Raw genomic sequence first — 24,148 nt, forward strand, 5'->3', positions numbered from 1 at the left:
GACTTTAAGACACAGAACAGATGAACATAAGGGAAGGGAAGCATAAGGGAGGGGAATGAAACATAACAGACTCAAATATGGAGAACAAACAGAGGGTTACTGGAGAGGTTGTGGGAGGGGGGTGGGCTAAATGGGTAAGGGGCATTAAGGAATCTACTCCTGAAGTCATTGTTGCACTATATGCTAACTAACTTTGATGTAAATTGTAAAAAAATAATAATAAAAGCAAAAAATCTTAAACATTAATTTTTTTTCTGTGTACCACAACACAGAAATCTGATATCCAGGTTCTAAGTCAGGAGCAACTTGGTGAAATTCAGGTCACCCAAGGCAGCCTCTCTCTCTCCATCTCACTCACTCACTGGCTTGATCTTACTTTAGACCCATTATCAGTTAACAATGGTCTTATGTTTAATATCTGACATTGTGACATCCTCCTCTCTAGTTACCACCTCATACTTTACCACATCTCTTACTGTCTGCCTCCTATGAAATTTATGCCCCTCATTGTTCTCTCCTGGTGATTCTGCTCTTTATGTTTTTCTCCCAGGCTTCTTAAACAGGATTCACAGTCCCACTGCCATCCCAGTATAAGGCCTAGTCATGGAAAAACATGGCAAATATTTTTTAGCTGCTTATTTTAATAAATAGTTTAATACTCAAATGTAGATGCACAATGGATTTTTTAATATATTTTTTTAAAGTTTATTTGAGAGACAGCACAAATCGGAGAGGAGTAGAGTGACATGAAGAGAGAGAGAATCCCAAGCAGGCTCCACACTATCAGCATAGAGCCACAGCAGGACTTGAACCCACAAACTGTGTGATCACGACCTGAGCTGAAGTCAAATATTTAAGTGACTGAGCTGCCCAGGTGCCCCAGAATTTTTAGTATTCTAAAGATAACACCAAGACTTTAGAATTTTCAAATTTCAGATAGGCTACCTTGAGCTAGGTCCCCAAACCTCAGAGATAAGCTTTCCTTCCTGTCATTATGGGTATTTCACTGGAAATGTCTGGGAAGTGTTAACCTAGCAGAAGGCCTCCTCTTCCTTCACGGGCTGTGGTCAACCATTTCCAATGAAATTCTCTCTGACCTCTGAGATTCCCTAGTACTCTGTGACTTCCATTAAAACTGTTGCTCAGACTGGGGCGCCTGGGTGGCTCAAGTCGATTAAGCATCTGACTTCAGCTCAGGTCATGGTATCATGGTTCTATGCTGACAGCTCAGAGCCTGAAACCTGGTTAAGATTCTGTGTCTCCCTCTCTCTGCCCTCCTCCACTCATGCTCTGTCTCTCTCTCAAAAACAAACAATAAAAAAATTAAAAAAAAAATTATTGCTCAGACTGACCCAATTCATCTCTTCTTAGTCAATTCCAGGGTGTCATAGACAAAGTCCCAGAACAATGCCCTCAAGAACCACACCGCTCACCTACTCCTAAATGCTGGCTATTACAAAAGAATCTCCTTTACCTCATTGTAAATCCTTTCTCCAAACCTTTCATACTCTCAAATATGCTTCTGACTTCCAACAAATAGCTTCAGTGCCTGCTGCGTGAAATTGTTTCAACTTCCCCAATTCCACATTACATGTCATAGGTCATCACACATGGTTTTCTCTGAGCTGAGAGCAGTGTTCCTGCAGCCACGCTCCTGACTCCATCCCTGGCAGCCTGCTCTCTCCCCTCCCCACTGTTTCCTGCATCTTCAACCTCTCCCTTTCCCCTTTCACATGACAAAGACAATTGCCTCTGTTGGAAAGAGATCTCCCAAAGTTCTCCTTCCTTTTACTGCCAAACTACTTGAAAGAATTGTTAACTTTCCCAGAATCCATTTCCTCTTCCTGTTTTCTTCTTGAGCCCAGAAAACAGGTTTCTGCCCTCAGTCAATACAACAGTCAGTTCTCAGTAAGGCCACAAGGGCCCCACCCAGATCTCTGTTCTGAATTTATCCTTAGACTCCCAAGCATTGGGCAAGTCCTCCTAACCTCTCTTAGTGCCTCCTTTCCTTCACACCACACCCTCCTGCTCTGCATTTTACCTGTGGCTGGCTGACCCACTCTCTCTCACAGCTCCAACCTCCAGTCCTTTCTTCCACACTTTTTCTTAGCAACTGCATCCATCACATGCCCCCAGCAATCACATCTGTGAGAGGATTTCCAGCTCAGAACATCCACCACAATCTAACACTGAGGCACTAGCCCATTCCAAGTGGGTATGCTCATACAGAGAGCCTGAAGATAGTCTGGTATGTATAACAAGGCGAGTTCTCTATACCAACAATTATTGGGCCTTGGATAAACAGAGTAGCAGGAGTCCCAGTTAATAATAATGGTATTTACCTCATGGATTTACTAGTGAGGATTCAGTAGCATAAATGTAAAAAATCCAATTCATTATATTGATTCAACAAATGTATATGGCACTACATGTCAGGCAAGCTTGTAACATAGCACTTTACAAATTATAACTCGTTTAACCTCACAAGGACTCTGTGAATCAAGTACAATTATTATCTCCATTTCACAGAGGAGAAAACTGAGGCACACTCAACTAAGGTAACTTCCCCAGGTCACCCAACTATTAAGTATCCTAGGCAATCCAACTCCAAAGTTCATTTTTTTTTTTTAGTTTATTTCTAAGAGAGAGATGAAGAGAGGGACCAGGGGAGGGTCAGAGAGAGAGGGAGAGAGAGAATACCAAGCAGGTTCTGCGATGTTCTGAGCCCAACATGGGCCTTGAACCCATGATCCCATGAGATCAAGACCTGAGCTGAAACCAAGTCAGATGCTTAACGAACTGAGCCACCCAGGTGCCCCTAAAGTTCATATTCTCAACTGCTACACAAAGCTGCCTCTCATTACCCTGCCTTTCTTCCTTTTAATGCACTATAGAAATCCAGTGATCAGGATTAAATCCAAAACCCAGAACTTAAGATCACCTTGCACTTTAAATCTCTTTCCGGAGCTCCTTGCTGGGTAACGACACCCACCCTAAAAAACTGCAACCTCATAGTCAGCTTTATTTCCTCTCTCACTCCTAGAGCCCACGCTTGCCAAATCCTACTGTGCCCACCTCTGAAATGGTGGTCCTGTTCCCACTTCCAGAGCTTCAGATCCAGCCTAATTTACTGCCACCTACATCACTTGTTTATAACAAAGAAAGAAAGAAACCTTCCTATACAATATTGGGACAAATGAAATGTGAATAAAACCTGCAACCAGTTAATAGTTGTGTATCAATATAAATGTCCTGATTTCAGTAATTACACTGAAGTTACATAAATGAAAATCATTATTTTTAGGGAAGACTAAAATATTTTGGGAGTAAAGAGGTAGGACGTGGGCAAATTTCAAACGGTTTTCAGAAAAAACTCTTAGTAATATGTGTATGCTAGAGAATGAGAGAATGATAAAGCAAATGCAGCAAAATTTCAACAGCTGATAAATCTGGATGAAGGATATTCTGAAGCCCTTTAACTGTTCTCCTAACTTCCCTCTACCCAGGGGGATGCCAGCGTGGCTTCATCCACTGAGCATCTGACTCTTGATTTCAGCTCAAGTCATGATCCCAGGGTTGTGAGATTGAGCTCCTCATCAGGGTCCACACTGAGTATGGAACCTGCGATTCTCTCTGTCCCTCTGCCCCTCCCACACTCACACACGCTTGTGTTCTCTCTCCAGTAAAATAAAAACTAAAAATAAATAAAATTCCTATAGAAAAATTTATAAAAAGGAACCAGTCTCCTTGTTGCCCCTAGGACACACAGATCTGACCACTCCCTTCTCCTACCAATCCACTCCCGAAAGCCCCACACCTAAGTGTGAAAGGCTCACCATGCACACCAGTAAAGTTCACAGGACTCAGCAGGCATACAGTGTAACCCATAACCTCCTCCTGGTTCTATCTAATGGTCCAGCACCCATCCTAATTGCCTCCTCCCCAGTGTTCAGGTTCTCTGTGCCCCCTGACCCCACCCTTCCCCAGCCCTGGTATTCTCCTGCTTCCAGGCCTGTGAAGAAGCTGTCTGCTTTGCCTGGACTACAGCCCCCTTTCTTCCTAAAGACAAACATCAAAGCCCTATCCTACTTCCCACAAAGCTAAATTTGAAAACTGTCTCTTTCAAAATGGCTTCCTAGATCCAGCGATCTGGAATTGGTTCACCTGACCCTGCCCTCCCAAAGCAGGTGTTTATCTCGGTGTATAGCTTACCTCTCCTCAGACTTGCAGAAGAAATCTTATCTATGTCTTTTACCCAGGAGATTAGGACTTTGCAGAGGCTGATAATAACATAGTTTTCCATCTTTATACCCCACCCCCTCATACATAGTTTTGCAGAAATTATGCACTTTAGGATTCAAAAAATGTGTGCAGCCAGGGTCAGTTGGGGATCTGGGGTAGCACATATGAGTGGAGGAGTGGAAGACAGCAGTTCTGGCAGTGAGAACTGAACATGTTGAATTTGTTCAGACATGTCCCCACTCTCCACTGTTCCCACCTCTGGAGCCAAGGCCCTCCTGTGCTAACACCCTCCCCAGGCTCATTTTCGCTGTAACAACCTTCCTTTAGGAAGCTCCTCCTGCCCCTTTCAGGAGCCCATTTTTATGGTCAGTTTGGTCTGTAGCCCCCTTGCCCCATCACAGGGGCCCCTTAGCATACACTGTCCAGCACTGGCCACCCCTATGTGGCTGCTACCATCAAAGAAAGAGTGTGTGTGCAGCTTTCTTTGATGCATGGTAGTGCTTCACCCAGGATCCCAAGTGTATGAACAACTGCTTTCAGAAATTTGCCTTTTAAAGAAGAAAAATCAAGCCTTTTGAGAAAACTTACCTTGAAAAACTATTATTTAACTCCTTAGGAAATTCTAGGCAAGGGGTGCCGGGGTGGCTCAGTTGGTTAAACACCTGACTCTTGACTTTGGCTCAGGTCATGATCTCATGGTTTGTGAGATTAAACCCTGTGTCGGGCTCCACGATGGAAGCATGGAGCCACTTGGGATTGATTCTATGTCTCTCTCTCTCTCTCTGCTCTCCCCCACTTAAAAATAAACATTTTTTTTCAAGTTCTAGGTAAAAAGCAAAACAAGGATGTTGAAGAAGAATGGACAATGAATACCATTTGATTTTCAAGTCATCTGTCACCTCATGTCACCCTCCCTCTGCATCTTGTCCCTATCTTTCCTCTGGCGCACATAGGTCTACTCAGGAAAGGGCTCAGATCCACCTACTGTCTCTTGCTCTTACTGACAAAGACTGAGGCACAAAGGAGGTTAAGAGACTTGCCAGAAGTTAGAGTGCCCTCAAGAGGCTCCAAATTTGTTAGTGGATTTATATATTCTACAACCGAAGTGTGAGATCTGGGAGTTTGGCACATAGTTATAGCCAGAGAAGTGGATGACACTCTTAAAGGAGACTAGGAGGAAAATATAAGACTCAAGTTAGAAGCTTGGGTAAGCCTGAATTCAGGCCCAATATGGCCTTTCCAATAAAACTCCAGGTGATGACATCCTAAAACTTATCCTACTGTGAGGAACATGAGCACTCACCACTCTTGACTCAGACCTCAATAAAAGATCCACTCCTTTTATCTTTCATTCATTCAGCAGTATTGACTGAATGTCTAACATGTATCAGACACTATTCTAGGTGCTAAGGGCACATTAGTGTGTCCAACAAACTAAGTCCCTGTTTGCAGAGAATTTACCAAAACTAGGCATTACTTCTGTAATCTTGTGGGATCTGAAAATTCAGACTTCCTAGAGCAAATTATGTCTTTCCTATGAACTTCACTTCCCTCTTCTGTTAAACGGGAATATCAAAAGTCTCATTATCCACATCCCTTAGGACTGCAGTGAGAATGAAATATCATCTATAAGGTGCTCAGTAGAGAGCTTCACAAAATTCATCAGTAAGTGGGAAGATGTGATTACGATTACATACAACCCTAAAACCAGAGTCACTGTGCACTTATCCCTCACAACTCAACCTTTTGAATAATTCTTGTCACCACACCCTAAAACCAGTCATTCAGGAGACAACCCTCATGATTTTTGCTGTTTCTTCATTCAACTTTGTAATAGACTCAATACTCTCATCCTCATCTCAAGCATTAACTTTATGTAGGACCACGGGTTTTATATGCAAGTTTTATATCTTTCCTAAGGCATGTTGATAAGTAATCACTAAAATTTAAAAGGTCCATTCATGTGATAGAGCACCTAAAATTAACTCAGAAATCACTGGAAGTATGCTGGTCTACTTTGGGAAACACTTGTCCATATGCTCAACTCTGCAGAGCTGATGTCAATATCTAAATCTGGTTTATTTAAATGAAACCCATTTTGGAGAGCTCCAAAGTCTGCCACCCTCTCCGTCTTAACTGCTACTCTCCTAAGGCAGCCCCTCAGCCTCTCTGCCCAGCAAGGCTGTCAAGGCACCCCAGCTTCTGCCCTTGAAACTAGCTCATGTCTCACCAATGGATTCCCAGTCACTCAGAATAAATGCAAAGACCTTACTGTGCTCTACATGCGCCAGCGTCTGTTTGTCTCCACACCACACTTCCTACCACTCTTCCCACTGTAAGCAAGGTTGCTACCACATTGAATCTTGTCCAGGCTTCCTTTGTAACAAGTATTCCTGGGCTTGCAGCATTTTCCCCAGATCCTCACAGCTCACTCCCTTACTTCAGAGGCCTTCCCAGAACACCCACTCACTCCTCCATTGCAGTCTTTGTACTCACCTGGCTTCAATTTCCCCATAACACTTATCACTATCAAACATTAAATGAGGGATTCAGGCATTTGTTTGCTGTCTGCCAAGCCCCACTAGATTATAAACTACAGGAAGGCCTGCATTCTGCAAATATTGTACAACTACTCCATTAGTAATGCCTGAAATAGTGTGGAAGACATCCAACAGACATTTGTTGATTGAAGGCACGAGTGAATGACAACAGCTGGATGATGAGTATTCTTTGTAACATGTTCATTTGACGTTTCTGTAGGACTTGAAGAGTACAAAGCAAGAAATGCAAGCCTGGAGTTTAGGAGAGAGGAAAGTCCAAAAGCAAAACCATGTGAAAGGAAGACTAAAAACACACAGATCCACCCACAAAGGTCCTCCAAATGCTACTTGAGCATTAGCCCCAAAACACAGAAATTAGTTGGAGAATACAGCTCAGGGATCGATGTGGATAGAACCAGAAAAAAAGAGTATCATTATATAAGAATCAGTGGTGCTTGGGGCACCTGGGTGGCTCAGTCAGTTAAGTGTCCAACTTCAGCTTAGGTCTTGATCTCACGGTTCATGAGTTAGAGCCCCACATCTGACTCTATGCTGACAAGCTCAGATCCTGGAGCCTGCTTGGGATTCTGTGTCTCCCTCTCTCTACCCCTCCCCTACACCCCTGCTCTGTCTCTGTCTCCCTCAAAAATAAACATTAAAAAAATTTTTTTAAAAATCTGTGGTGCTTAAAACGGCTTTATAAAAGGGAGGGGGAAAGTGGGTGCTGGGCATTGAGGAGGGCACTTGTTGGGATGAGCACTGGGTGTTGTATGGAAGACAATTTGACAATAAATTATATTAAAATATAAAAAATAAAAATGGGAGGGGGACTGTTTAAGTAAATAAAGTAAAATTTTTATTTTAGCCTTTAATGACAAGCTATCCCTTCATCAAGCTTTAAATATAAGTGGTGATGAGCACTGTGTATTATATGCAAGTGACCAATCACTAAACTCTACTCAGAAAATCATTTATTACACTACATGTTAACTAACTTTGATTTAAATAAAAATTTAAATTTTAAAAAGCTATTATTCAAAAAAAAATGTGATGAATAACTAGGCAGAATGGAGATAAGGAGGTATGGTTCAGCCTAGTCTGTTGAAGTGCAAATGAACAGTAAAACTGCCAAAGCAGGGGCCGCTAAAATGAGGGAAAAGAACAAATACCTGGTAAACTGAGGCCCCAATTCACGCCCTCCCTGTATCCATACTGTTTGACTCATAACTTTCCTTCACTCTTGAGTCCTACCAGGTCTTGCTTTGGCCAATGGGATATTATTAAATATGACACAGAGTAGTGAAAAGCACATATGTGTTGCCATCCCACCCTCTTGCACAAATGAGTTGGCCTACTTTTGGATACCAGTGACTATAATGAGAGCATGCTTAGACTAGTCTACTGAAGAGATGGGGGCACAGATCAAAGGCATGTAGAGTAGTACAGAGTTTTCCCAATCAAGGACAGCTCAGATGGCCAGCTAACCACTAGTGCATGAGTAAGACCAGCTAAATAATCAGAATCTAGGTTAGATAAGCAGAATTTCCTCCAGCTAACCAGTGGACTCATGAAAATAATAAATGGTTGCCATTTTAAGACACTATGTTTTGGAGTACTTTGTTACACAGCCATCACTAACCGATATAACTTGGATAATTACCCCTCCAAATAACTAAGATGTTAAAAGTGGAGGTTGTCAGGGGTCTCCCTAAGTTTAAAGTCAAGGTCACAATTTTAAAATATCGTCTCCAACAGTCAAAAGAATTAAAATACCAAGTTACCTAGGAAAAACAAGTGTTAATTTTCTGGTTCAAGTTTGTTAAGTCATTTAAAAACAAGAGGATGATGAAGAAATACATTCAATGTAATTGCAATTCCAAGCTGAACTATTGGCATCCCCTTAAATTATAAAAGGGGATCTTTTACAAGTATAAATATGTTATACCCAGGAAACTGCTGCTTTTCTTTGTGGGCTCCAATAAAAACAAAATGGAACCACATATGTTCACTTCGTTCTTCAGTAATCCTTCCTTGGCCTCATCACAGGGGACTTGTGATTCTCACTGGAGCCCGTTTTCAAGAAAGGAAACTCTTCCTTCTTTCATCTTTAAAAAGCTAACCACCTTCATGTTCATGTACCAAATGTACCTACCTCAAGACCTAGAACTAAAATGCACCAATGATAATTTGCTTCTAGTCAGACTTTCATACTGACATAAGCACTACCTTTTCCCCCTTCCAAGGCTACCCATCTTTCTTTTCTCTCAGCATATTTCCCAAGAGGTCTGCACTAAATCATCAGCCATCACATTACAGAAGTAACAAAGCAGACACTCGAATAACACACATGCTGTTTGAAGAGGTTTTTCTCACCCAACCTCCTTCTCACTCACAGCCCAGGCGAAGTTTTAGTTCATCCAGAATACATTTTATGTTCTGTTCCACAAAAATACACATCTTTGTATGAGAATAAGCCAAGCCACGTTGAGAATATTATTAAAGACACAATACTAAGTCCTCTCCTAGCTTAGTCTCATGTGCTCCTCCTTTGTAGTGTCTTAGTTTGTTCCAAAATACTATAGACAAAATACCATAGACTGGGAGCCTTATACACAACAGAAATTTATTGCTTACAGTTCTGGAGGTGGAAGTCCAAGATCAGGGTGCCAGAATGGCCAGATGAGGGGGCTCCTCCAGGTTGCAGACTGTTCTTTATATCCTCAATTGGTAACAGGGCCTGGAGAGCTCTATGAGGCTTCTTTTATGCAGAGCATTACCTCCATTCATTAAGGCTGTGCATAATGACTTAAACACTGCCAAAAGGCACCAACTCCTAATACTGGCCATGAGGATTTCAACACATGAATTTTGGGGCTATCCAAACAGCTTATAGCATTTGGTAAGCAAAGCATGGATTCTTGTCTCCCTTTTATAGGCAAGGAAACAAACTGGAGGTGGCAATGTGACTTCCTGAGGTTTCTCTTCTATAAAGTGACTAAATTAGAATTCAAAGTCAGGTTCAGAGTCCTTTCCCATGCAGGATAGTCCAGAATAATACAATGTAGGAAACTTCAAAAACTTTTTTTTTTTTTATGGAAAAGATAAAGACCAGAGATAAATTTAAGATGAAAGATAAAGAACGGTTAAGTAAAGGTGGGAAAAGAGACAAGAGAGGCATTTACATTTTCACTGGACAATTGTGTATATCCTTTATTCAACAGAGGCTAGTGCAATTATTCTTGTTTATCCACAATATATTTAGGAGAGGCAGTGCTATAGGTAATTGAATATGCAAATTAGCAAAGACTACTAAACACAGTAACATCTCATTTATTTAGACTCTGCCCAAAACTGTAAGGCTCCCAAACAGGGTTTAGCAGCCTTTTTTTCTATAAAGGGCCATATAGTAAATAGTTCAGTCTTTGCAAGCCATACTGTCTCTGCAGCAACTACCCAACTCTGCACTTGTGGTGCAAAAGCAGCAGGCAACAATATATAAACTAATAAGTGTGTGTTGCAATAAAACTTTATTTACAAAATCAGATTTGGCCCACAGGAAATACTTTAAGAATTTCTGCTTAAAACATAACCCTCTCCCAAAAGGAAAAAATGCACTCATGTTCTTATTACTCTCAGGAGGAGAATTAACACCCTGAGCAAATGCTCGTTCTCTCATTTTATATACAATTTTTCTCAAAAACTGTACTATTTTCGAGGCCCCTGGGTGACTCAGTCAGTTAAACATCCTTCAGCTCAGGTCATGATCTTGCAATACCTAAGTTTGAGCTCTGTGTGGGGCTCTCTGCTGAGAGCTCAGAGCCTGGATCCTGTTTTAGATTCTGTGTCTCTTGGGGCGCCTGGGTGGCGCAGTCGGTTGAGCGTCCGACTTCAGCCAGGTCACGATCTCGCGGTCCGGGAGTTCGAGCCCCGCGTCGGGCTCTGGGCTGATGGCTCAGAGCCTGGAGCCTGTTTCCGATTCTGTGTCTCCCTCTCTCTCTGCCCCTCCCCCGTTCATGCTCTGTCTCTCTCTGTCCCAAAAATAAATAAACGTTGAAAAAAAAAAAAAAATTTAGATTCTGTGTCTCCATCCCTCTCTGCCCCTCCCCCTCCTGCATTCTGTGTCTCTCTCAAAAATAAATGCTTATAATCTACAGCAAAAGAGAAACAGGAATTTCAAAGCAGGAGTGTTAACAGAGGCTAACAGAGGAAAGGCCAAAAGCCTTGAGAACAGACAGAAGACAAAAACAACAGGGCAGCCTGGACCAGCTAGTTTAGGGGTAAAACACTTTTCCTAAACTCGTTACGGTCATCTTCATCATTTCTATGTCACCTGACTCAGTATCACTTACTTAGAGCAAACTTCCATTTTTTGATGGTCATAATGATGATTCTGAATTGCCAGAGGAAAGATTCCATTTAATCTTAGGACAGAAGAAACACACAGACATCAAGGACACATTTAGAAAAACCCATCAAAATTGGCTATTAGCATTTTGAAACTGACTGAATAAACTCCAGTTATCTCGAGTGTATATTTTAAGAAATAATCAAATCCCCCAGATAATCATGGGAAGACAAACATTTATAAAGCACTTACTACGAGTCATGCATCATTCCAAACTCTTTTATGTATATTAATTTATTCAATGTACCCAACAACCCAACCAGGTCGATACTTTTATTACCCCACTTTTCAGATAAGGAAAATAAGGTACAGGGAGATGAAAACAGATAAACACAGCTACAAAGAGGCAGAGAGGAGATCTGAACCCAGGCAGTTTTTTTATCAGTTACTACACATTACCAAGGCATTACCTTATAACTATATTGGGTTGCCTTATTCCAATGACCATGAACATGATAAGATACATGTAAAAATCTCTACCAAATGTAATACAATCTTCAGAATCTAACATTTGAGACATGTCAATGGTTTTCAATGCCTCGGGGTAAAAACTAGTAAGAGTCTATTATTTTTGTTCAGTTCCACCAAAATAAAAAGAGGGGCACCTGGGTGGCTCAGTCAGTTCAGCGTCCAACTTCAGCTGAGGTCATGATCTCTGGGTTCATGAGTTCGAGCCCCACATTGGGCTCCATGCTGACAGTTCAGAGTCTATTTGGGATTCTCTCTCTGCCCTTTCCCTGCTCACACTTTCTCTCAAAATAAATAAACTTCAAAAAAAAAAAAAAAAGAGCTTTTAGACCTTAGATTGAGGAGATTTTGTTCTTTTTCAATGTTGCACTGAAGATTGTTTTTGGAATGAGCCAGACCAATAAACAAGTAAATGGTGTTATGGGAAAATTCTTTTTAAGAACTCCTAGTTTCATCAGATAAATATGAGTATGTAAGATAATTTAGTCCTTCTATTTCTTAGATCAGGATGTGAAGATTAAAAGAGATTTTTATTTGTTGTCTTTATTTCTTAAATAGCTCAATTGTAAATTTGGCTTATATGGAAAAAAGGCATTTTGTTGTTAAAATAACTGAGGTCAATATTGGCTTATCACCCAACAAAAATATTCATCCCTAATGTACCCAGAGTAAAGGACTAAAATTGGCTTATGATGTTTTATTAAAAGAAAATTGAAAGTTTATGGAGAGATTGTTTTCAATAGCAATGACATGAAAAATATTTTTGGTTACTAAATGGGCATCTGCAGTCTTTTTCATTTGTGCCATTAACATTTTTGCTAATTTCTAGGATCTCGGAGTGGAGACAAATCTTTCAGCTTCTAGAAAACAATCTACAAACCACACTTACATTATTTGCAACATTTGCTCACTCCATGCAATAAATTGTTCTCCAAAAGCTACATACTTTTCATATATAGGTGAGCACTTTTGTCCAATGATAAGTTAATACTCATTGCACAACTTAAAAAATACTCAAGGAACTGGAAAGAGTGAATAAGTTTCAATCATTTTCTGTTCCCAGTTACTCATTTTCTTCACAGGCTTTTCTGAAACTACAAAGTGAGAGATTCAAATATCTAACACAGAAGAGGACGGGCTAGATGTATTAAGAAAAACATCCCATTACCCCTTATTTCACAATAGGATATAAAGATTAAATCAACAATAATCTTTATAATCATAATTTTCATAAAATTATGTTTTAGTAGTCTTGAGAAGTTGTGAACATAGGAGATTAAGAATTTAAAAGTAGGGGGCAGGGGGTGGGGGGCCTGGGTGGCTCTGTCAGTTAAGCCAAAGGCAGCTTTGGCTCAGGTCATGACGGCTCAGAGCCTGGAGCCTGCTTCAGATTCTGTGTCTCCCTCTCTCTGTACTCCTCCCACTCCCCTGCTCATACTTGGTCTCTCTCAAAAGTAAACATTAAATTGTTAATTAAAAAAAATAAAAATAAATTTAAAAAATAATTTAAAAGTAAAGTTATATTCCTAATTTCTTCTAGATGATAAAGATTGTATTTTTTTAATTTAACCTTTGGTTCATGGTTACAAGGCCTAGATTCTATGTGGACATACTAGAGAACAGAAAGAAAAGAAACAGAAATAGAATAAAAAGGAAAGAAGAAAAAAAAAAAGGTATAAATTGGTTGGCTGGTCACCAAAGCAACTTTCTGTTTTCTGCAGACAGAAATAGGACTGCATGCTGTATCTAGGTGAGGCCATGTGACCCACCTCTGGCCACAACAATGTGAACAATCCTTGGGGCATCTTCCCCTTTGCCACCACACAAGGACCTGGTTGGTGGTAATGATGTAATAAGAGCAGGGCCCCGAGAACACCACTTCAATGAGAGGAATGCAACCATTAAGATCCATTTTACTAAACTGGTACAGCTACCATGAAAAGCATTATAGACGTTCCCCCCAAAAAGTTAAAAATAGAGCTACCATATGATCCTGCACCTCCACTTCTGGGTATATCCCCAAAGAGAATACAAACAGGATGTTGAAGAATTATCTGTGCTCCCATGTTGATTGCACCATTATTCATAATAGCCAAGACATGGAAACAACCTAAGTGTCCTTGATGAATGGGTTAAGAATGTGAAATATAAACATATACTGGAATATTATTCTTCTACAAAAAAGAAGGAAATCTTGTCATTTGTGACAACATAAATGAAACTTGACGCCATTATGCTAAGCAACATAAGGCAAACAGAGAAAAGACAAATACTGTAGGTTTCCACTTACGTGTGAAAGCCACAAATGCTGAACTCACAGAAATAGAGCAAAATAGTGTTTGCTATGGACCAGGGGGTGGGTAAAAGGGAAGATATTGGTCCAAGAGTATATATTTCCAGTTAGAACATGAATAAGTTGCAGGGATCTAAAATATACCATAGTGATTATGGTTAGTAATACTGTGTAACATACTTGAAATTTGCCATGAGAATAAATCTTAAGTGTTCTCACTACAATAAAAGTAATAGTAATTATATCACATGATGCAAGGGTTAGCTAATGCTATGACAGCAATCACTTTACAACCCTTAAGTGTAACAAATCAACATGCTCTACAGCTGAAACTTACATAGTGTTGTATATCACCTGTATCTCAATAAAGCTGAGGGAATAAAAGAAGTTAAAAAAATTCTTTCATCATTATTTAATTTAGTAAAGAGGGCTCTTACCCCATCACCAAAGGCACAAGAAAGTCAGATTAATGTCTCCAACTAACAGTTTTCCATTCTATACTACAAATGAAATTCATTCATTTCTAGGAAGTCCCCTTATGTACCTTATGTTAGGTAGGGTGCATGGGATAAAGGCGGAAGAGGCTCCATTCTATTCATATTCATTTTGCTTATTGTGCTTCCTGTTCAATTTCATCTAGAGAGAAAAAAAGGTTGTAGAGGCAGAAGTGCTTCCATCTAACAGATATTACTGCTGGGAAATAATTAAATGCATCCTAACAGTAAGCTCAAGCAGCTCAAGCATAGGACATGACTGTGGCCAATATCCCAAAATGATGATGATATGGCAAAGTAGAACTACTGACAAATTTGGAATTCGAAACTAGTGACTATTCAGAAAGTCATTTAGACCATTAATTTTATTCCTGGGAGCAGCAACAGTTTAAAACCTCCACAAGTATTCCATTACTTCAATTTAATAAAGCAAGTCAAGACAGGAATAAAAAGTCCAAGAATTTTGACTGAATTTCCTAACTCACTTTTTCCTGTGAGGAAACTACATCCTCTCAAACTTCATCATTAGCAATTCTAAATGTATCCGGTGAAGGAACGCTGATCTCAGTCCTGGTGTGGTTCTATATCTAAATGGAAGGAAAATCACCACACAAGCTTAAACAACAAGAAAACCCATCCTGCCTGAGGGAAGCAGACACAGTTTAGAAAAGAAATCAAACAACTCAGTAAGAAATGCATGTGATATTTTCTTTCTTAAAAACTGATTTATACTTTAATAGGCTGATAGTAACAGTTATCTTAAGCGACATTCATATGACACTTAGAAGTTTACTCATTATGTTCTCACATACAATATCACATTTACCTGTCACAGTAAACCAAATGGTATTTTTAACACTCAAGTAACTGACAGATAAGGACTGAGGTTCTAAAAGCCTTGTAACGTTTCAATATTAAACAACGAAAACTTCCTTCGCTTTAAGAAGTACTTCTCGGGGGCACCTGGGTGGCTCAGTCAGTTAAGCGTCCAATGTCGGCTCAGGTCATGATCTCACAGTTCATGGGTTTAAGCACTGCATCGGGCTCTGTGCTGACAGCTGAGAGCTGGAGGCTGCTTTGGATTCTGTCTCTCTCGCTCTCTGTGCCCCTGCCCTGCTTATTCTCTACCTCTCCCCCTCCTCACTCGCTCTCACTCTCGCTCTCACTCTCAAAAAAAACATTTAAAAAAAATTTTTAAGTATTTCTCCAATATTGAGAACATGCTCTTAAAATAGAGGAACTAGTGTCGTGAGCATCTGCCATACTATCAGCGTGTAGTTGTATGATACATTACGATATACAAAGAATTAAAACATTCTTTGAGAAACACTTTCTCATTGTGCTGCTGATACTCACCAGCAGAGTAAAATACCAGAAAATACGTCATCATTTCCCTTTTACAGACGTAGAGACTGAGGCTTAGAAAAATTTAATGACTTGACCATGAGCTCACTGACTGCAAGATTATTTCACTAAGCCATTCTACCTCTTGAACTTGGAGGGACGCAATCTTGCTAGAGATCAATAAAATGGGAAATTACATCACCTGCACACATTATATCATTGGAATAATTGCTTTTAAATTAAATTAAATCTCCTCCTCTACCAATGGGTAGTGTTGCGTTCCACAGAGTAGTACACAAATCTAAGGTGTTTAACTCTTTGTGATGTACCCCGTGCAATGGGGTGGGCTGGGAGAGGTGCCTCATTTGTTTTGCTCTGCTTCCTTTAAAACATACTCAAGGTGGAACAGCAACTCTTTTGAAAATGCCAACGAGGAAAAATTAAATTCTTGAGCAAAATTAAGCAGTAAGATTAGTGCTATATATACAACCAGAAAAAAATGTCTTAGAGATGATCAAATCTTTCCAAAAGCAAAATTCATCAGCTAACGCTGGAAAATCTAATTCAATCAATAAAATTTTTTTTCCAATTTGGATTTATTCATTGCTTTAGTAGGTAGTGTTAATACTTTCCAAGTGCCAATGCGTATTCATGAACACTTTGCAAATCATAACGTAATGCATTCCTTTTTGGATACATCTTTTGTCAAATCCATCTGTCTATGGCAGACATGCAGTCTTACAGATCCTTATCTGTAAAAGGATCTGTTCCTTTTTCACAATGCCCTGTTCACTGCTATCCAGTGGCCACCTGGCAACCCTCTACTCTTGCTTTTTTTTTTTTTTTTTATTTTTTTTTTCAACGTTTATTTATTTTTGGGACAGAGACAGAGCATGAACGGGGGAGGGGCAGAGAGAGAGGGAGACACAGAATCGGAAACAGGCTCCAGGCTCTGAGCCATCAGCCCAGAGCCTGACGCGGGGCTCGAACTCACGGACCGCGAGATCGTGACCTGGCTGAAGTCGGACGCTTAACCGACTGCGCCACCCAGGCGCCCCTACTCTTGCTTTTCTTAATATCCTGGCCTCTCTCAAGAAGGAGGTGTGTCCCTGGCATTTCTGGCAGAACTGAAGAGGTAAAAGTCCTCTACAAAGCACCAAAGCAAGTTGTCAATAATCGTAGTGTATACACAGCACTGTTTCTATTTTTAATATCTTAATTTTTTCATGTTTATTATTTGGAGAGAGAGTGTGCAAGTGGGGGGAGGGGCAGAGAGAGAGGGAGACACAGAATTGGAAGCAGGCTCCAGGCTCGGTGCTGAAAGCTCAGAGCCGGATGTGGGGCTCGAACTCATGCACGAGATCATGACCTGCACAGAAGTCGGACACCTAACCAACTGAGGCACTCAGAAGCCCAATACAGCAGTATTTCCCTGAGCCCTAAACACCTGCTCTAGGTACCTTCTGAATTGCATGGGCAGCTTATACAAGTTTGATAATGAGCTTAAATCATTTTTATTTGATTCATCTAAGAGCCCAAGCAAATTAGTATAAAGAATGAAGGCAGGAAAAGGTGGAAGGGACCCTACCACAAGAAAGGGGTGCCAGCTTGGAAGTCAGAAGCCAGGTTAGATAAATCAGCTTCCACCCCCACCCACATCTTAGTCTAGATGGGACTCGAACCACCCTGAGGGATGAGACCACATTCCTTTTATAGGTGCACCACTTTCTTCCACTAACACAGTTAGGAATGTAGAACAACGAGCGCATCAACTATTAGTATTAGCGTCTGTGGCTACTGACAATCAATAAATCAACTCGCTCTTCTGTTTTGATAAAGGAATGCATATCCTGTCTTCATAATGTAAATGTGTTTCTCAAAGAATATATTGGAACTGCTTTTACTTAAAACTATTTTACGTACATTTGGTTGATAGAGAAAAGAATCCTATGTTGGTGATTTTTCTTTCCTTTTATGAACCTCATGCACTGGTGTGACCTAAGAAGTCACATTTCAGCAAGTGAAAATATTTTTAACAAAACTTTGCATTTTCAAGTGTGATCTAAACATAAAATTTTGCAAAAACACAATTAATATTCCTCCCCTACCAGCTAATCATGTCAGTCATTTATACAGGTACAACCAAAAATAAACTGCCTTGAGTATATAAGTAATATTTTTTTAGTAATTGGCAAATAATTGCTATAGCGGTTAGAAGCTTTTATTCGCCACAGGAACCCACAATTTTACCAAACTGTTCAAACGATTTATGCTTGAGGTTTACATATGTGACAAACAGATACATTTGCATCTGTAAGTCTGAAGAGGGAAAAATTAGGCAAAAAGCAAACTAGAAAACAAGTCAGATTATAAGAAATTACCTAGTTGTGTGCTGTATTGCAAAAAAGTATAAAAATTATTGGAAAGGAAGAAAAAATATTTCTAAGTACTAACTTCATAGGCAAAAGCCTTTTGTTTTAATGAAAGGCTGGGGGAAAATCAATAATGATTTAAAAGTAAAAAGTAAACTGCTTACACTCACCAGTCTATACTCAGTATTAACTTCATCCTACAGTGTATGCTATAGAAGGTAATATAATGCTAAAAAAAAAAAGGTAATATAATGCTGATGTTTTCTAGTTTCTCATTTTAATCCACTCCAGCTTTGTCTTAAACCTTGTCAGCAACAGAAGTCACCCCCAGCAACTATACAGTCCTAACAGCAGCTTCTCTAGACTAATTTGATCCTGATCCGCTAAAACCACAAATTCCAATCCGCATACTTTAGGCTTATGTCTACGTTAGGCTTATGTCTGTGTGTATTTAATGTACTTCTTTTAAGGCTTTTGAAAACAAGCTAGTGATTTCTCATTCAGCTCTCTACCACATAAACAGAACCACTGAGGAGCATTTCTATACATATAAAAATGTTCTAGTTATTCACAGATTATGTCTTAAGTCAGCTTCAGAGGACAGTGAAGAAAAGTAGCACTGCCGTAATTGTACATTTCTCCTTTCTCTGACTGCTCTAACTGCCATGTACCTGTGTCCCAAAAGGACTGCTATCATTTGCAGCTCCCTTACAGTTTTGGACAGTGGGGGTAGGAAATCCTGAAACTTGCCGGACTCCAGTGCTCTCTCAGCCATTGCTTTGACACCAGCAGCCTGTTTTAAGCTGCTCATATTGGATCTCTATCAACTTACTGACCCCATAAAACAAACAGGGCTAGCAAATGCACGGAACAGCTTCCTTGAAAATGCAGCTTGACTGTGAGTCGTGACAAAAATCTCAAATAACCGTGCCGGGTTTTACAAGCTTTAAGATTAATTGCACTGAACTTGATACATACAGCACAGCACCTTGAAAATGAATCATCTGCTAATTCAGTATTTTCTAATTACAATCACTCCCTCTCGGGGCATGTAATTAATTTACTGAGTTTAAAAAAAAAAAAAAAAGAGTCAGGATTACTCACACAGTCTTGAAGATGCAATGTCAGCTATTTAGGACAGAAACATCCAAGGCCGTGTTAGAACTCAGTTACGACTACATATGCGTTAAAGCAGGAACTGGCAGGCCTCTGAACTACAGCAACTATAGGACTCGTGCTTCTAGTGCACGGGGCTATAATTTATGAAACTGAGCCCCAGATCCAGCCAATCACTTAGCTCCTCATAACAAGTCTAACTGGCTCTGGAAAGCTGAAAGGACTGCACTAGAACAACAAAGATGAGATATTCCACACAATAATGTGCTTATGTGGAATCACATTTCCCTGCAAGGCCAGAGAAAAATCACAGCTTCGCTGTCGGAGGGAAGGAGAACAGATGACCTGGAAGAATGTGACTAGATCTGGAGCAAGATCTTGTCTGGCATGGCAATCCCAACCGTGCCTGCATTAAGGGACCAAGCTACCCCCGGAAGTCCAAGGGCAACTACAACAGCAAAGCCGGAGGTAATTCTCATATTTTTATATGTAGGAGGAGTAATGCTGAGACAAAATCATATACATGAAGTCACTCGGGCAGTTAGGTGTGCTTCAATTTCATTTTACCTTCTTCCACTCTTGTCTTTTGTATGGTCATTTGCTATTAAGTAAGTAGGAGTAGGGGGAGGTTTCATGTACCTGAAACACACTTGAAACCAAAATAATCATTTGTGGAGGAAAGGAAATCATGTTTTCAGAACTGTTTTACAGCTACCTTTTCAGATGGGCAGCCTTCACCCCCCCCCCCCCACCCACCCATAGAAACAAGAATAAAGGGTACAGAGGCAGGTAGGACAGGAGATGCATTTCATGAGCACGATGAAATGCTTTTCCTATCTCAAAATAAATAACTATGCTCAGAGAGTAAACTGGGAAGATAGGTCATTGCTCAGTTCCTCTGGCCCTTGGCACTGAGACCACAAGAGAAGGTACCAGAATGTACCATGGTGGGATTGCGGGTGCAGAGTTCGGCACTGGACAGAGTTGACAGAGTTCCCATGGCCCTGTGGTTCCCGTGGCCATATTTTCCTGAGATCCTATTAGATTTCAAAGTGTTAGTTATAGCAACTACATGTTATTCCAAACTTCTAAATTTGTAGTTATTAAAAGATCTGTGGGAAACATTTGTAAGTAAAAGTAGTAACTAAAATAGAAAAAAAAAAATTGACATTACACGTAATCCAAATACCACGCCCTCACATACTTGACATGCTTTACCTAATGACAAATCCTTCCAAATCTTCAGCAGATAGTATGTCTTCACCCAATTTTTTCCCCACTGTAAGATTAACAACAACAAAACCTTTTTAGTACACTTTTAAGTAACAAAATCAATCATTATGCTTACCAAGGGAAAAGGGAATCTTCACAATATTCAAATCGTGTCAGTTTTGTGTGTTCCCAAAGGAACAAGTGGTGAAGGGAGACTCCCTTTTTTGTGTGATTTAATGTAACCAACAGTAACAGAAGAGACATTTCTGTGTTTTTTGTTTGCTGTAATTGACTGAATTCAATGTGAGCTTTGACACCAAGATGAAAAACATAGCAGAAAAAGTCATCTATTGGCAACCCCACTACCCCCCCATCCCTCCACCCCAGGCTTTTTTTTTTTTTTTTTTTTTTTGAATTGTCTAATTTGTGACCAGCCAGGGAAGAATATTTTTCCTTCGTGCAATTTTTTTTAATTAAATCTTTCTTTATTTGACAGTGCTGCTACCTATGATGACTACGTGAGAAGCAAAACTTCTAAGGAAGTGGGTTTCCTAAATGTTGTTCCCTTTACTCCCAGATAACATGGATACTCTAGTCTAAAATAGTTTCCTATTCCCTTAATAAAATTCCATTAAAATCCCCTTCAACTCCTATGTCAAAATCTCCATTTGTCAATAGCCAAGGCCAAAAATACTCTCAACTGAGCCATTTAAGTCAGTTTATGTGTATTTGTCCCAAAATTTCCCACAGGGAGACTTCACATCCAACAGTTTTGTACACAACTATCTTACCACCCAAGACAATGGCCAGCAAGCATCCAGCATCTCTGAGTTAGAAGCTTTCACAGCTTCTGTACATTCTCTACGCCAACTTTAAAAAATTGTGACAGCCTGAGACATGTTACTTCTACTTGGCAATGTTGGGAAGATTTAGATACTTACTACCGGGAACCGTCACACAGACAGGAAACCCTTATACTGTAACAAAGAAGGTCATGGTTCAGCAAGATCCAACTTGAGTGGATTAGGCAGTTTACATTTGTTTCTTTGCCCTATTGAAAATAATGTCATGGTGGAGGAAAGTGAAAAATATACATACCAATACTATCATCTTCTTTTGCCTCAAATTATTAGTGAGATATGTTAGAGTCTTGCTTCTAGCAACCATCATTCTCAGCTCACCAGGATTTATGTCAGCAGGTTCTGGCTAGGGACACTGTCTTCTATCATCACCGTCAGTTAGTGTTGGCTATCTCATCTGGCACTAAGAAGTTCATGGTATTCAAGAGTCACCCCAACAGCTCAATTCAGTTCTTACTCATTTTCTTGATCTCAACTTCATACAGAAGAATTAAGATGATCCGGATAAAAGAAAACTAGCTCAGGAATGCAAATCATTTCTGAACCAACAACTGTCAGGAAATCTCAAATATCAGAACAGCTACAGTTAACCAAGAAGTGTCTCTTGGACCAAGAAAGTTTTCTAGCCCCATAATCTAATTTGTCTGGCCCTGTCGTTTACATAACCAAACGACTCACTCATGAGATAACCATAAGAAACGCTCAGACCCACCACATTATGTGTCAAACCAGCAAAGACTGACAGTGTATTAACCCACTCCAGCTAATGTGAATAAAACGCTCCATGATTTTCACAGTGCTAGACTCTACCTGAAGATACCAGAGATCTTGGGACCAGTGTGCTGAGAGGCAACTGCTAACACTTCAAACGCTGACACTAAAAGCCCGTATCTTATGTTGTAAACTGAAAGAGAAACAGTTGCTTACAGACACTTGGGTGTCTTAGTCAGTTCAGTGTGTGACTCTTGATTTCAGCTCATGATCTCACAGTCATGAGATTGAGTCCCATGTCGGGCTCTGTACTAAGCATTGAGCCTCCTTAAGTTTCTCTCTCTCTCTCTCTCTCTCTCTCTCTCTCTCTCTCTCTCTCTCTCTCTTTCTCTGTGCTCCTCTCCCCCATCTGTGGCCTCGCTCTCTACCCCCCCCCCCGCCCCTCTCTCAAAAGAAAAAAAGAAAAAAAGATAAAGTGTCAGCCAAAGATTTGTCTCGCTTTAACAAAGCAAAAATAACTACACTTAAATAAAAAGGCATGGCTACTAGAAATTTAAGTCCATAGTTATCAGAGGGATGAAGCTCACGTTCTTGGTTCAGATAACATAATACTTCATCTGGGCATATTCATCTCAAATTCAAATTTGCTCTTGGCACATGGGAATTTTTGGTTAGTGGCTTTTATTGTTGTTGTCGTTTGCAAAGACAGGAGCTCTAACCAACTAAGTAATGGAGCCTACATTTTCGGGGTTTTTTCAATTCATCCTCTCCTTAGAATAGCAATGAACAGATACATACTAATAATACATGGAACAAGATACTAAAAACATATTACACTTGGGGCGCCTGGGTGGCGCAGTCGGTTAAGCGTCCGACTTGAGCCAGGTCATGATCTCGCGGTCCGTGAGTTCGAGCCCCGCGTCGGGCTCTGGGCTGATGGCTCAGAGCCTGGAGCCTGATTCCGATTCTGTGTCTCCCTCTCTCTCTGCCCCTCCCCCGTTCATGCTCTGTCTCTCTCTGTCCCAAAAATAAATAAACGTTGAAAAAAAAATTTAAAAAAAAAAAAAAAACATATTACACTTAAAATCAACATAAGCCAACAATCTTTGCACTCAATCCATAGTCAAAACTCGTCTTCCAGGGAACGAGATCTCCAAAGGGCCAATTTTTCTTTGACCTCATTGTTGGTCAAAGACCTCACTGTTGGTCAAAGTTTATCAAACTCCACATTACACTACATACACAAAAACTGGCAGTTACTTACATTTAGCGAGGGAAAAATGTGCATTCCTAATATTTGATACTAAAACCACCTCTTCATTTCAAGCTAAGTGTAAGTATTGCAGCATGGAAGTTGAACACACAAACCGTGAGCCAGGCCACTTGTGTTCAAATATCACTTCTGACTCCTAACTGTGGACCCTGGGCAGGTTACCTAATAGCTGTATGCCTCAGTTTCATTATCTGTAAAATGGTACCACACATAGTTACTACCCCCTAGGACTGGAATGAGGATTGAACAAACAATGCATGCTGAGAACGAAGACTATTACATGGCGAGTGTTCATTAAAAGTGTCATTATTAGTATTAAGCTAATTGCAATAAGCATACAGAATCTCCAATATGGAGATAAATTACTAAACAGCTAGGTACACTGAAATATATCTACAACATCATATAGCTCATTTTGTCTTAAAACCTCTGAGGTAACAGCTCAGGGAGATATGTCAGTCACTGTTAATTGTCAATGTTCTGTCTAGTTCTCACTTGACACTTTTAACCCTGCCCTGCATTCAGTTGTCACACCAGGACGCTAACCTAGATAATGACATAGAAAGAGTAATTGTAGCAGACATGATTCATGTGACAGTTGATACTAAGTTCAGGCTAGTTTAAAGATTCCTGCATGAAGGCAAAAAAATGACGGAAGCCATTAATCTTCAGTCATGGTACCCTAATGAGAAAAGATATGAAAGAAGGAAAAAACCAAGTTACCTATCATGAACATCTGTGCTGATTATCCAACTACATGAACCATGTCTAGAGTTCAGGCTGACTTCTCAGCTTAAATATGAGACAACACTGAAGCT

At 40.1% G+C, this 24,148-nt stretch overlaps 1 protein-coding gene and 1 long non-coding RNA gene across 3 annotated transcripts in view; one reads left to right on the forward strand and one right to left on the reverse strand.

The window, feature by feature from the left end:
* Positions 1-24,148, reverse strand: part of PDE4D (phosphodiesterase 4D) — a 1,416,267-nt gene that overhangs the window by 1,368,043 nt on the left and 24,076 nt on the right. Inside the window, exon 1 of one of the 2 annotated variants that reach the window (XM_045493941.1) lies at positions 19,263-19,350. The exons of the other annotated variant lie outside the window; for it this stretch is intronic. The gene's annotated coding sequence lies outside the window, so the exon portion shown is untranslated. Of the gene's footprint in view, positions 1-19,262; positions 19,351-24,148 lie in introns of those variants that run through there. 2 annotated transcript variants of the gene reach the window in all.
* LOC123606089 lies at positions 19,423-21,139 on the forward strand. The gene is made up of 2 exons (XR_006716094.1): positions 19,423-19,742; positions 20,983-21,139. It is a non-coding gene; the product is annotated as an uncharacterized LOC123606089 (long non-coding RNA).

The sequence above is a fragment of the Leopardus geoffroyi genome, chromosome A1 (assembly GCF_018350155.1).
Source record: "Leopardus geoffroyi isolate Oge1 chromosome A1, O.geoffroyi_Oge1_pat1.0, whole genome shotgun sequence".
Classification (NCBI taxonomy): Eukaryota; Metazoa; Chordata; class Mammalia; order Carnivora; family Felidae; genus Leopardus; species Leopardus geoffroyi.